General features: G+C 40.9%; 1 long non-coding RNA gene across 1 annotated transcript in view; it reads left to right on the top strand.

Annotated features, from left to right (window-relative positions):
- The first annotated feature begins 2,333 nt into the window (after positions 1 to 2,333).
- LOC141371348 (uncharacterized) overlaps positions 2,334 to 10,449 on the top strand; it is a 75,603-nt gene continuing 67,487 nt past the window's right edge. The window contains exon 1 of the long non-coding RNA XR_012376243.1: positions 2,334 to 2,344. This is a non-coding gene — a long non-coding RNA (uncharacterized lncRNA). The remainder of the gene's footprint in view (positions 2,345 to 10,449) is intronic.

The raw sequence follows: 10,449 nt of genomic DNA, 5'->3' as shown, positions 1-10,449 counted from the left end.
ATATTTCAAGAGACCACACTCCTCACATATGTGTCATCGTGTTCTAAAAGCCTTCCCTCTTGCAGAAGCAATGAGGTGACTTTAAGGACAGTTAAGATTTTTCACACTGAATTTTAAGGGCTGATGACATAACAACCATTAGAGTTGCTGACAATTCACTTCCTTGTTTTTAACACTGGTTTAAAAGGAATACCTTCCATCTTGGTTTTTTCTCCCCTCAAATCCAGGAACTAAAAAATGTGTATTTTATATATAAAATAAATATTCTGTCCATGAGGGAAAATTGAAAACAATGTTCAGTTTCCTAGTAACACAGGCATTAGCATCTGTCTTCCTTACAGCCATGTAGATACAACATATCATCCTGGAAGTAAAAGTGGAAACTCCAAAGAGGAGAAGGAGGAGGGAAGGAGAGAGTACTTCTTTTTATAAAGTACCTCACAGGGTACAATAAACTCTTCTGTTGATCTTGTCTGACCCTGAAAACAACCTATGCAGCAGATGAGGCTGAGATTATTATCACTCCTATTTTACAGTTAATGAAACTGATGCTCTGGAAGATTATGTCTTAGGCAAGGCCACACAGCTAACAAGCAATGAGCTAGGACAAATACAAATCCAGGCCTTCTGATTTCAAATCCATACTCTTTTCACCAAAGCGCAAGGGCATCCCCAATTAAATGCACATAGATTTGGGAGCTGTGACCATTCCCCTGTGAGACCATCCCCATCTACAAAAAATTGTGGTTTTTTACATATCTATTGAAACCTATGGCTGAGAACTCTACTGCTCACCTATATGCATGTTTCTCCTCTTATTTTAGAAGAGGAGACATGTTAGAAATTTTTTAAATTGTCTTTGACTTTAAGTGTTCTCTTATATTTGAGAGAGAAAAATCTTATTGAGTAACTGGTTTAGGAAAGGTCCAAGACTGGTGAGTTTCACACACACACACACACACACACACACACACATTTTGCTTTGTAGCAAGTCATTCTTAAATAGGGTGGATTCAGGATTTGAAAAAACAAAATTTATATAATGGAGGGGTGGTCTTTTTGAAGAACACAAATTACAAATAAAATTAGGTATAAAAGCAAGTATTTATTGATAATTAAATTATGACAAATTAAAAACATTAAAAGCTAATAAATACCATAGTGTCACAAAATCCAAAAAAGAGAACATAATATTTTTCATTAATTAACTGCCTGACACACCTAGATAATATTTGTTCTTACATTTTTGGCTACATAGTCTTTCATCACCCCTTCAGAACAATGATTTTATATTTTTTAAGAGGGAGAACAGAAAGATAAATATCTTTTTTCTAACATAATTGGTCAAATTTTGTTTTTATTATTGCTGGTAATATCATATGCATATTCAGGATTATTGTCAACTTTGGGAAGATCTCCATGAAGCCTCTGCCATATATGAACTATAAGGCTTAGAAGAACTATCCACAGACTGGCTTTCAACTCTATATATCTCAAACCTTGTTTCTCTTCCACAGTCCACGTGCTTCCAGTACTGGGGACCATCAGACACATTAATAGTAAGACAGAAACTTTGCCCAAATCTGTGTCAAGATGTGAGGTAAGCTGGCACATTGGACAACAGAAATATTCCTGGAAGACGTGTGTATACCAGGATAACTAGGCAGGACATGGAAGGGGTGGAAAACCATATAAATATATCCCACTAAACCCATACTCAGTGTATCCTCTGTTGTACTTTCTCTAAGTCGGATTTTGAAAATATATAAAAGGTATGGCTTTGCCTATACCAGCTGACATGAGAAGTATCACATGAGAAGAAGTGAGAAAGAAAGGAAAGAGTGAGCTTAACTGATTGTAATTAAAATATCTAGAAACTCTCCCTAGGGGTGAATGTTTTAATAAAATGCAGGCTGATGTTCAAAGCTGACATGATCCATGGCTTTGGGGATTAAACACTCTGCTCCCAAATAGCAAATGCCATTCAGGAAATCCTAATTTGGCTTCTTTTATTGAAGTGAGTCCAGTCATGTCCCAGATTATCTCTCTCATTGCAACAGAGACAGTCTCCCAGTTACACTGAATTTTGTGAACACTCACAGGAGGAAAGACCATGTACCAAGGTGCCTAAGGTAAAGATAGATACTGCCTATTGGCACAGAAAGGTTTAGAGCAGTCACATTAGCTAAAATAGGACCCTCTGAATTTTGTAATTGCTCAAGTGGATTGAACTGGAAGGTGGGTTGAGATTATCCAGATGGGTTAGAAGTTGGGTGGAATTAACATGGAAAAGCTCCTTGGGGGAGATAAGTAATTTGGAGCATTATATGATTAATGTGGTTAAGTTCCATGAGTACAGGGACCTTGTCTGCTGTGTTTTCTGTCACCTCCAGTGCCTATAACACTGCTCAGCACAGTGTTCAATTAGACTTGGATGGATGGATGGATGGATGGATGGATGGATGGATGGATGGAAGGAAGGGAGGAAAGATATGGAGAGAGGAGGAAAAGGTGGTATGGAGAGGGAAAAGGGGAGAAGTGGAAGGAAAGAAGAGAAAGGAAGGGGTGGGAAGGGGAAGGAAAAAACAAGGGAGGGGAGGAAAAAGAAGGGGAGGAGGAATGCAGGGGGAAGGCCTTTGCCTTAGGTAAATTGCAAATTAGTATGTCTCAGTTTCCTCACCTATAAAATGAGAATAAAGGGGCTCCTGGTGGCTCAGTCGGTTTAGCGTCTGCCTTTGGCTCAGGTCATGATCCTGGAGTCCTGGGATCGAGCCCCACATCGGGCTCTCTGCTCAGCGGGGAGTCTGTTTCTCCCTCTCCCTCTGACCCCCCCCCACCCAGCTTGAGTTCTGTCTCCCTCCCTCCCTCTCAAATAAATAAATAACATCTTAAAAAAATAAAATAAATAAAATAAAATGAGACTAAAAATAGTCCCTCCCTCATAAAGTTGTTGTGAGGATTAAACGAGCTAATACACATAAATCACAAGAGGGCCTGGTACTCAGTCTACCTTTAGTTACTACAATGAATATTTGATTTTCACTTAGTTTCTTCAAACACTTAGTCAGGGTATCCAACAAAAGAGGATATTGTTACTGGCATAGAGAAAAGGGAGCTAAATTAGAAAAATAATTAATGGGAAATCTGTCAGAGGGCCTGAAATCTCTACTCTAAAAATTCTCAATTTCATGGGAGAGTCCAGAAGATCTGGGATCAGGCTCTCAGGCAGGACGAAATAAAGAGCATGCCGTGTGGTATGGCAGGGCCCCATCTCAAGCCCCAGTTGGGTAAATGCAATCAATAACATCCTGTCAGTAACTTTTTGTGGTCTCATATAAATATAGGGTACCTGAATAAAGATAAAAACTGTCATTTCCTCTCTCAAGTTGTAGCATAATGATTTATCTATTCCTTTGAAAGAACCAAACCAAACAATTGCTTAAACTTTCCTAGTTATATATGTCCATTGTGAAATATGTGGGGAAAATATGGTGCAAGATGGTACAATATTTTTAGGACATTTGCAGAGAGGAATACTAGAAAGAATAAGGAACAGTTAACTCAATCCAACGGGCAAGTCATTATAATTACTCCTAAGACAGCCGATGAGGGAAAAAGTGTCATGGGCTGTTTAATCAACCCTGAACTGCGGGGGTGACTAGGTGTTTTCCAATTAGCTAATACAAAACAGTAATAAATGGCCAGCTGCATTTTTTTTAAGTAGGCTCCACCCTAAAATCAAGACCCGAGATCAAGAGTCCGCCAGTCTTCTGACTGAGCCACCCAGGTGACCCAGCCAGCTGCATTCTTAACAGATGCTTCCCCATACTTAAAAAGAGTCATTGTAGACTTCCTTTCCAACTTTAAACTTGACTTGGGATGCTCATGAAGAATTTTATTTTTCAAAATTATTATTATCAAACCCATGATCTTCAAAGAAACTTAGACTCACAAAAGCAATATGAAATATCACTGAGGCAGGAAGTGAGTACTGTTTTAACATTTAGGCAAGCCTTTGTGAATAATGAATCCTTTACACAGAGACAAGGTTCAGGTCCAGGCACAAAAGGCCAATTCAAAACTTGTCTCCCGCCATTTCTAATCTGCTTTCACTTTGATGGGTGGGGAGTGTCATATTCAACACTGTCTACATTGAAAGCTACATAAGATGTGTGGCGGAGAACTCGGTTTTCAGACAACCCCACGGAGAAACAGGGAAACTTTCTGGGCAGGCTCCCCAACTTGGGCTCAGCCCAAAGGCTCCTCTTATCTCACTCAGCAAGGCTAAAACAAAGGTTGATACCATCTAGCCCAGACCTGCAGACCTAAGGCCTCCAGACAAACACCTATGTAATCTTACTGTGATCAAGTATAAGGGTCGGGGGCACCTGGGTGGCTCAGTCAGTTAGCCAGCTAACCATCTGCCTTTAGCTCAGGTCATGATCTCAGGGATCAAGTCCCGCATCAGGCTCCTTGCTCATCAGGGAGTCTGTTTCTTCTTCTCGTTCTCTCCTTCTCTCTCAAGTAAATAAATAAAATCTTTAAAAAAAAAAAAAGTGTAAGGGTGGGATTCATACTGTTTTTCCTAAGCCTCAGCCTAATTTTTGAAAAATCAGCTCGTTTGTGTAAACAACACTAGGGATTATTTTCAAAGGCATCTTTCTGAAGTCAAAATATTATTTTAGAATACTCTTGTTTATCATATGGGTCAATATTCATGAAAGATTAAAGTAAAATTATATCCACTCAAACCCCAATAACTAATGAGAAAGAAGCATGGAGAAAAGAACTTGACCCTGAAAGTCAGACAAACTAAGAGTAAGTTCTCAACTTATTAGAAATAGAACCTGGAATAAATTATTTGACCTGGAAGAGACTAGGTTTCCTCAACTATAAACGTAACTAAGAAGCCTTACCTTATAAGGAAGCTGTGAGAAACAGTACAAGCGCCAAAGAGATAGTAGGGGATCAGGAAATACTCCATTATTGTTATCGTCAACATGAAGATTTGGTTGTAATTCAACAAAGACAGGGCATTCGCAGATCTAAGTTCTACTCCTGAAGGCCCAAAACTTAGCAATATACTAGATAAATCAATCGGGTCCCACTGCCTTATCCTAAAATGAAAATAATAGCTGCAATCCTTGTAGAATCTATAATTTTAACGGTGAAAAATACAAATGTAAAAATCTCTAAAAATTAAAAGCACGTATAAAGTATGATTCGTGTAACTGCTGGGACTGCTGGAGTGGCCACATACCATGTGCGTCTTTGTTTTTGCTGCTCATATGGTCCCATTTCCAGCTGGGCGCCTCCGAGTTCTGTGCTCCCCTGGTTTGAGTCTGCCAGTGTGGTTGCGGTGGCAGTGCCACACTCCATTGCTCCCTACCCGGTTGAAATAGGACATTTTTCTAAACTGAAATTTGGCAGTTCTAGATAGGCTATGGTAGGTGCTTTTGAGTAAAGTAAGCAATTTCTCCTCATGGAAATCCTACCCTACTGAGCAGGGCTTTGAGATTGCCCGCGGCCATTTTGACAGTCTCTGACCCTTTCCAGATGCGTCTTGTCTTCCTAACTATGAGGTACTCTTTCTGAGGCCAGGATCTGTATTTTAATTACTTTTGAACCTTCCACATCACTTCCTGTTTTCTCTTCACAGGCTGTTAATTCTAATCTCAGATAAATCCTTTTTAACTACTTATTAGCTAAGTTTAGCAAAATTATTCTCCTGCAATATAATGAATGGATGGAGGACCTTGAGTTTCTTCATCTTATAAACAGGATATAACAGTATTTCATGATGATGATAATAATAGTAACTATAATAACTAACACTGGACATTTATAATACCTGAGACATTATACTAAGTACTTTACAAATATGACTTCATTTCATCCTCCCCGTAACCTGATGAAGTAGTTTTCATCACGTCTCATTTACAGAGAAGGAAGCCAAGGCACAGGAGAATAAGGTAGCTCGCCTGAGTCTGTGGATAGTGGAACCAGGATTCTGACTCAAGGCCACACCACCTTAACATTTATAACACCCCTGGCTTTTGGTCCCAAACCAAAGTTTCAAAATTTACTTTGAAATGTCAAAGGCCTATATACAAGCCTATTGCTAATTGTGAGAACTTGGTTTGTGGATTTATAACACATTTAATTAATGTCTCTCATTTTATGACCCAAACCCACTTGTAATTTGCATTGTCATTTAAAGTAATGAAACCAGCCTAATTCATAAATATTCAGTTTCTCCAATTTGTACCAAGGAAACTTCCTGTTGTCAGGGCTCATTTATCCATTAGCTACAACAGGCACAGTGCCTACATCCCAGAAAACTTTTAGGGGACCACAAAAATCTTTTCATTTCCTTAAAATAAGAGGAAAAAAATGAACTTTTAGGTCAAAAGAAATGTTGTGATATATAACATTAATATGCTGTCTTTATACCAATGCAGTGATGAAACTTAATTATTTACTTATTTATCTAATTTTTATGGAGGAAAGGGCCACGATGGCAAAATCCTCTAGGGTCCCCTGAAAGCCCTACCTGTTGGCTCTGTAGGCTTTACTGGCCCTCTCTGTGTTACTGATGCAATTTCTCATTGCATCTCTCTCATTGCCCCCATGGTCACTCCCCTGCAGCTTGTGACTTCTGGCTCTGTGGATGTCAAGTGTGACAGAGAGTCTGGCTTATAAAAGCATTACAGCTGCTCCTTAGCATAAAGAGCACATCCTGGGAGCCTGGTGTGAGTTGTTAGAAGGTGGTTTCCTTCTCCCTTTCAGTGTGATGAGGAAACGCGGCTACTGGGGTGTCTACATCACCCATTGGAGGAGGGTTTTCTGGCCACAAAGTGTCTAGCCACAAGAAACAGTCTACAGCAAAAGGATATTACAGAGAGGAAACAGAAAATGTCAGGAAAATCCATCTTAACTGCTCAATGGGAGCACTCAAGTCTGGGGTTCTAAGAAATGTACTTGCCACACCAATGACAGCAATGACAGTTCTAGGTCACCTGCGGGCCAAGGCCCTGGAGAAGGGAAGACCTTCCCCAACTTGAGGCTGTTCTGTGGCCATTTGTCCCCCTCCCCGTGCCTATAATCTTGAGCTCTTTTTAGCAAGCTCAGATTCCAGATGTCAGCCTGAAATCCTCACAAAGCTGAAGGCAAGCCTCGAGTTACGACAGGACCCTAAAGACAGGACGAGGGCTATTTGACCCCAGTGGGGCTGGGGACCCAGAGAGAACCGTGGATTTTCACTTTTGTTATACTTGAACTGTAATGACCTTTATCCTCAAGTCTGGCTTGTGAGAGTAATGAATACTAAGTCCTCTCCTTTCAGCCTCTCAGTTTAAAGAAAGAGGAAGGAAACAGTCCATTGTTTTTCTAACCTTACAGTTTCCTAGTGTGAGATGGAAAACTGTGGATGGCAAGTGAAAGCAACATGCATCTCTATAGGAGGACATCCGGTGAGGCCCGACTTGCTCTTGAGGGGCACACACGGACTGTGGAGCACAGGGGTAAAAAAAACTGAAACAAGTTTCCTTAGCAAATACATCTGAATACCCACCACAAGCAACTCTTTGCTCTGAAACCTAGCACACAGTCTGTCCATTCTGTATCTTAAACCCAGGGAAAGAAAACCTCCTTGGGTTTCCAACAAAGCAGCAATTTTCTCCAGCTCTGAGAGAGGTTTTATTGTACCCAGAAGAGCTAAAAGGGGTAACCAAAAGAGTTGTGTTTTTTTAAAAATATTGTTCTGTTCATCCACTAATTTGTTCAAAAATAGCTCTCAAGTTTGTTCAGCACAATTTGACCTTCATAATTATGTGGGTGATTATGAGGCCCCATTAGAGTTTTCAAAGTGCTTTGTACATAAGGGGCCTTTAAACATTCTACTATAATAAAAACAAGCTCATAAAAATCCCACACGTTTCACATAGACCTTTGATAACCCATCACACGATAATGACTTTGAGTAACTAACAGTCTGTACTACATTCAAACCAGTAGCTTGGAGGTAAAAGTTTTTGTATCTTATTATTTCTGGCTAGAGTCACCCAGATCCTTAGAAGAAACACACACACACACGCACGCGCACACACACGCACGCACACACACACGCACACACGCACACACGCGCGCGCGCGCGCGCGCGCGCTTGCTTTGCCCTGAGATGAGCAAATTCCATGAGTCATCAAAAAATAACCCCTCTCTTCTCTGGCTACCACCTTGCCCCAAGTAGGTTTGTCAGAATAGATGGTCTGGATCAGCACTCACATGACCGGGTACCTCAACTCCAGTCCTACCTATCTGGGGGATCCTTGGGTCCCTTCCTCTATCTGGGTCTTGGTTTCTCTTCTGTAAAATCAGAGGGTTAGTCTAGAATCAGTGGAATTCGGTGCATGACTTTAGGGCTTTTCAGTTGGGGAAAGCTGCTGAGCGGGAAGGTGCTGCCCACCTTCTCTCAATCAGAGTGTAGTTTTTTAGGTGGTGTTCTGAATTATCTTTTTGTTTTATAGGTGGTGTTCTGAATTATCTTTCAGTTGGAAAAAAAAAAAGGTTGAAAACCATCATACCAGATGATCTCTAGGGCACCTTTTATTTTGAACACATTGAGAATCTATGACTATCAGCAGTTTACATTGGGTGAAATATCCCTTCAGTCGAGCAATTGTTGGTTTTGGGGGGATTTTTTTTAACCCATTACTATGAATTAATGGATTAATAGAAATGATTTTATCCTATTCTATCCTGAAGAAACAAGACATAGGGCAGGTAAGTCTTAATAGGGACATCTAAGAGAAAAGTGGGGAATAGATTAGAGGTGACAGAGTGCACAGTAAAGCTCTGCCTGGGGACAGCAGCCTCGGTGGGGCAGCAGACGGCAGTGGACAACTCTGGGCCCCCAGAAAGGGCACTGGGCAGTAGCAGAGCCACAAGCCTTTGCTGACCAGTGGCTTTCACATAATGCCATCTTACTCCATCTTTACAAGGGAGTAACAATATCCCCATTTTCCAGCTGCAGTCAGAATCCCAGCACAAGGGAAGGACCGTGTGCCAGACGCGAGGGGGAAAAGAAGGCCAAGTTGTCTGGTTCTCTTTTCCATTTTCTTCCAGCCCCATGCTAAGCTCTGCAGGCAGCCAGTTACCGGACACGTATCGCTCTCCTATGCGGGCTGGTGTTAAAAGAGACAGAGGAATGAGTCAGTGTCATTACCTTCAAGGAGTTTATGGCTGGGAAGACATATATGTAAATGTGGTAGTATTAGTGCTCATCACCCAACATTTCTGTTCTCCAGCCAAACATACAAGACAACTGTACTCTGCTGCTTCCTTAGAGTGTGTCCATGCTTCTTCCAGTGACATTTTGAGCTGAAATGATGTGTACCACTTCCAAGTGGGAGCTTTAGGACCCTGGGATCAATCCACTACTCTGTGTCTCTGGGCCACGATGACTGGCAACATGTCCCGTGGTGGCTCCTCCATCAGCCTGGGTCCCCAGGGAGGCCAATCTGGGGCAGAGCCCTAGACAAACTGATATGGGCATGTCTCATAAGGAAGAAATCAATCTCGTTTAGGCCACCGAGAGTTTTCAGAGTTGTCTGTTACCTCAGCACTACCTGGCCTAACTTGGCTAGTAAATACCCACCATGGCAGAAGAATCAGGAAGCCAGAGGTTTACATCAGTCATCACCCAAATGGGTTAACCTGTAGCAACAATTCTTTTAAAGAGAGGTAGTAGTTTTTCCCTTCATTATAAAACCTAGCAAAATATATTTCACTTGCTTACTATATGGTAGCCAGCAGGCTTCTATTATTTAATTAAATACTACAGATGCTAATAAATTCTACTGATATAATTTATTGTTAATTAAAAGTTCTTTCCAAGTTCCTACATTGTAGGCTAACAAACATGGATAGAAAACTATCTGGCATATTTAGTTTTACACCAATTTCTTGCATAGCCATAGCAAATTCTGAGGGAGAAGTGGGCATACGAGGGGAAGGGGAAAGCAGAAAAGTGAAGAAAGCACTTCCAATTTTTCCTTGGCAAAGCTACTGCCAGTTTTTTTTAACTTGCCCCACCAATAGCTATGCAGTATTTTCAACCAAGTCTCAATTTCAGCCTTACCTTTCTACGATATTCAAAATACTATTGCATTACTCATTATAAATGACAATTCTCTTTTCTGATTTTTGTCTCTTCCATTGAGAAATTCTCTACAGCCTGATTCCCCTCTCAACTCATGAAACGTCATTCACACCTAACGAGAAGCCACCACTTGTAGACTCTTCACTGACCCTCACAACATCCCTGTGAAGTAGGCACTCTTGTTACAGATTTTACAGATGAGGAAACTGAGGATTTTTTCAGGGGCAAGTAACTTATTCAAGCTCCATAGCCAGTAATTGGTGGAACCAGGCAGTTTGCCTTCAGAACTC

Source organism: Callorhinus ursinus, unplaced genomic scaffold (genome assembly GCF_003265705.2).
Source record: "Callorhinus ursinus isolate GAN/ISIS: 27379988/994484 unplaced genomic scaffold, GSC_fseal_2.0 scaffold69, whole genome shotgun sequence".
Lineage (NCBI taxonomy): Eukaryota > Metazoa > Chordata > Mammalia > Carnivora > Otariidae > Callorhinus > Callorhinus ursinus.
This window is presented reverse-complemented; position numbering and strand designations above follow the sequence as displayed.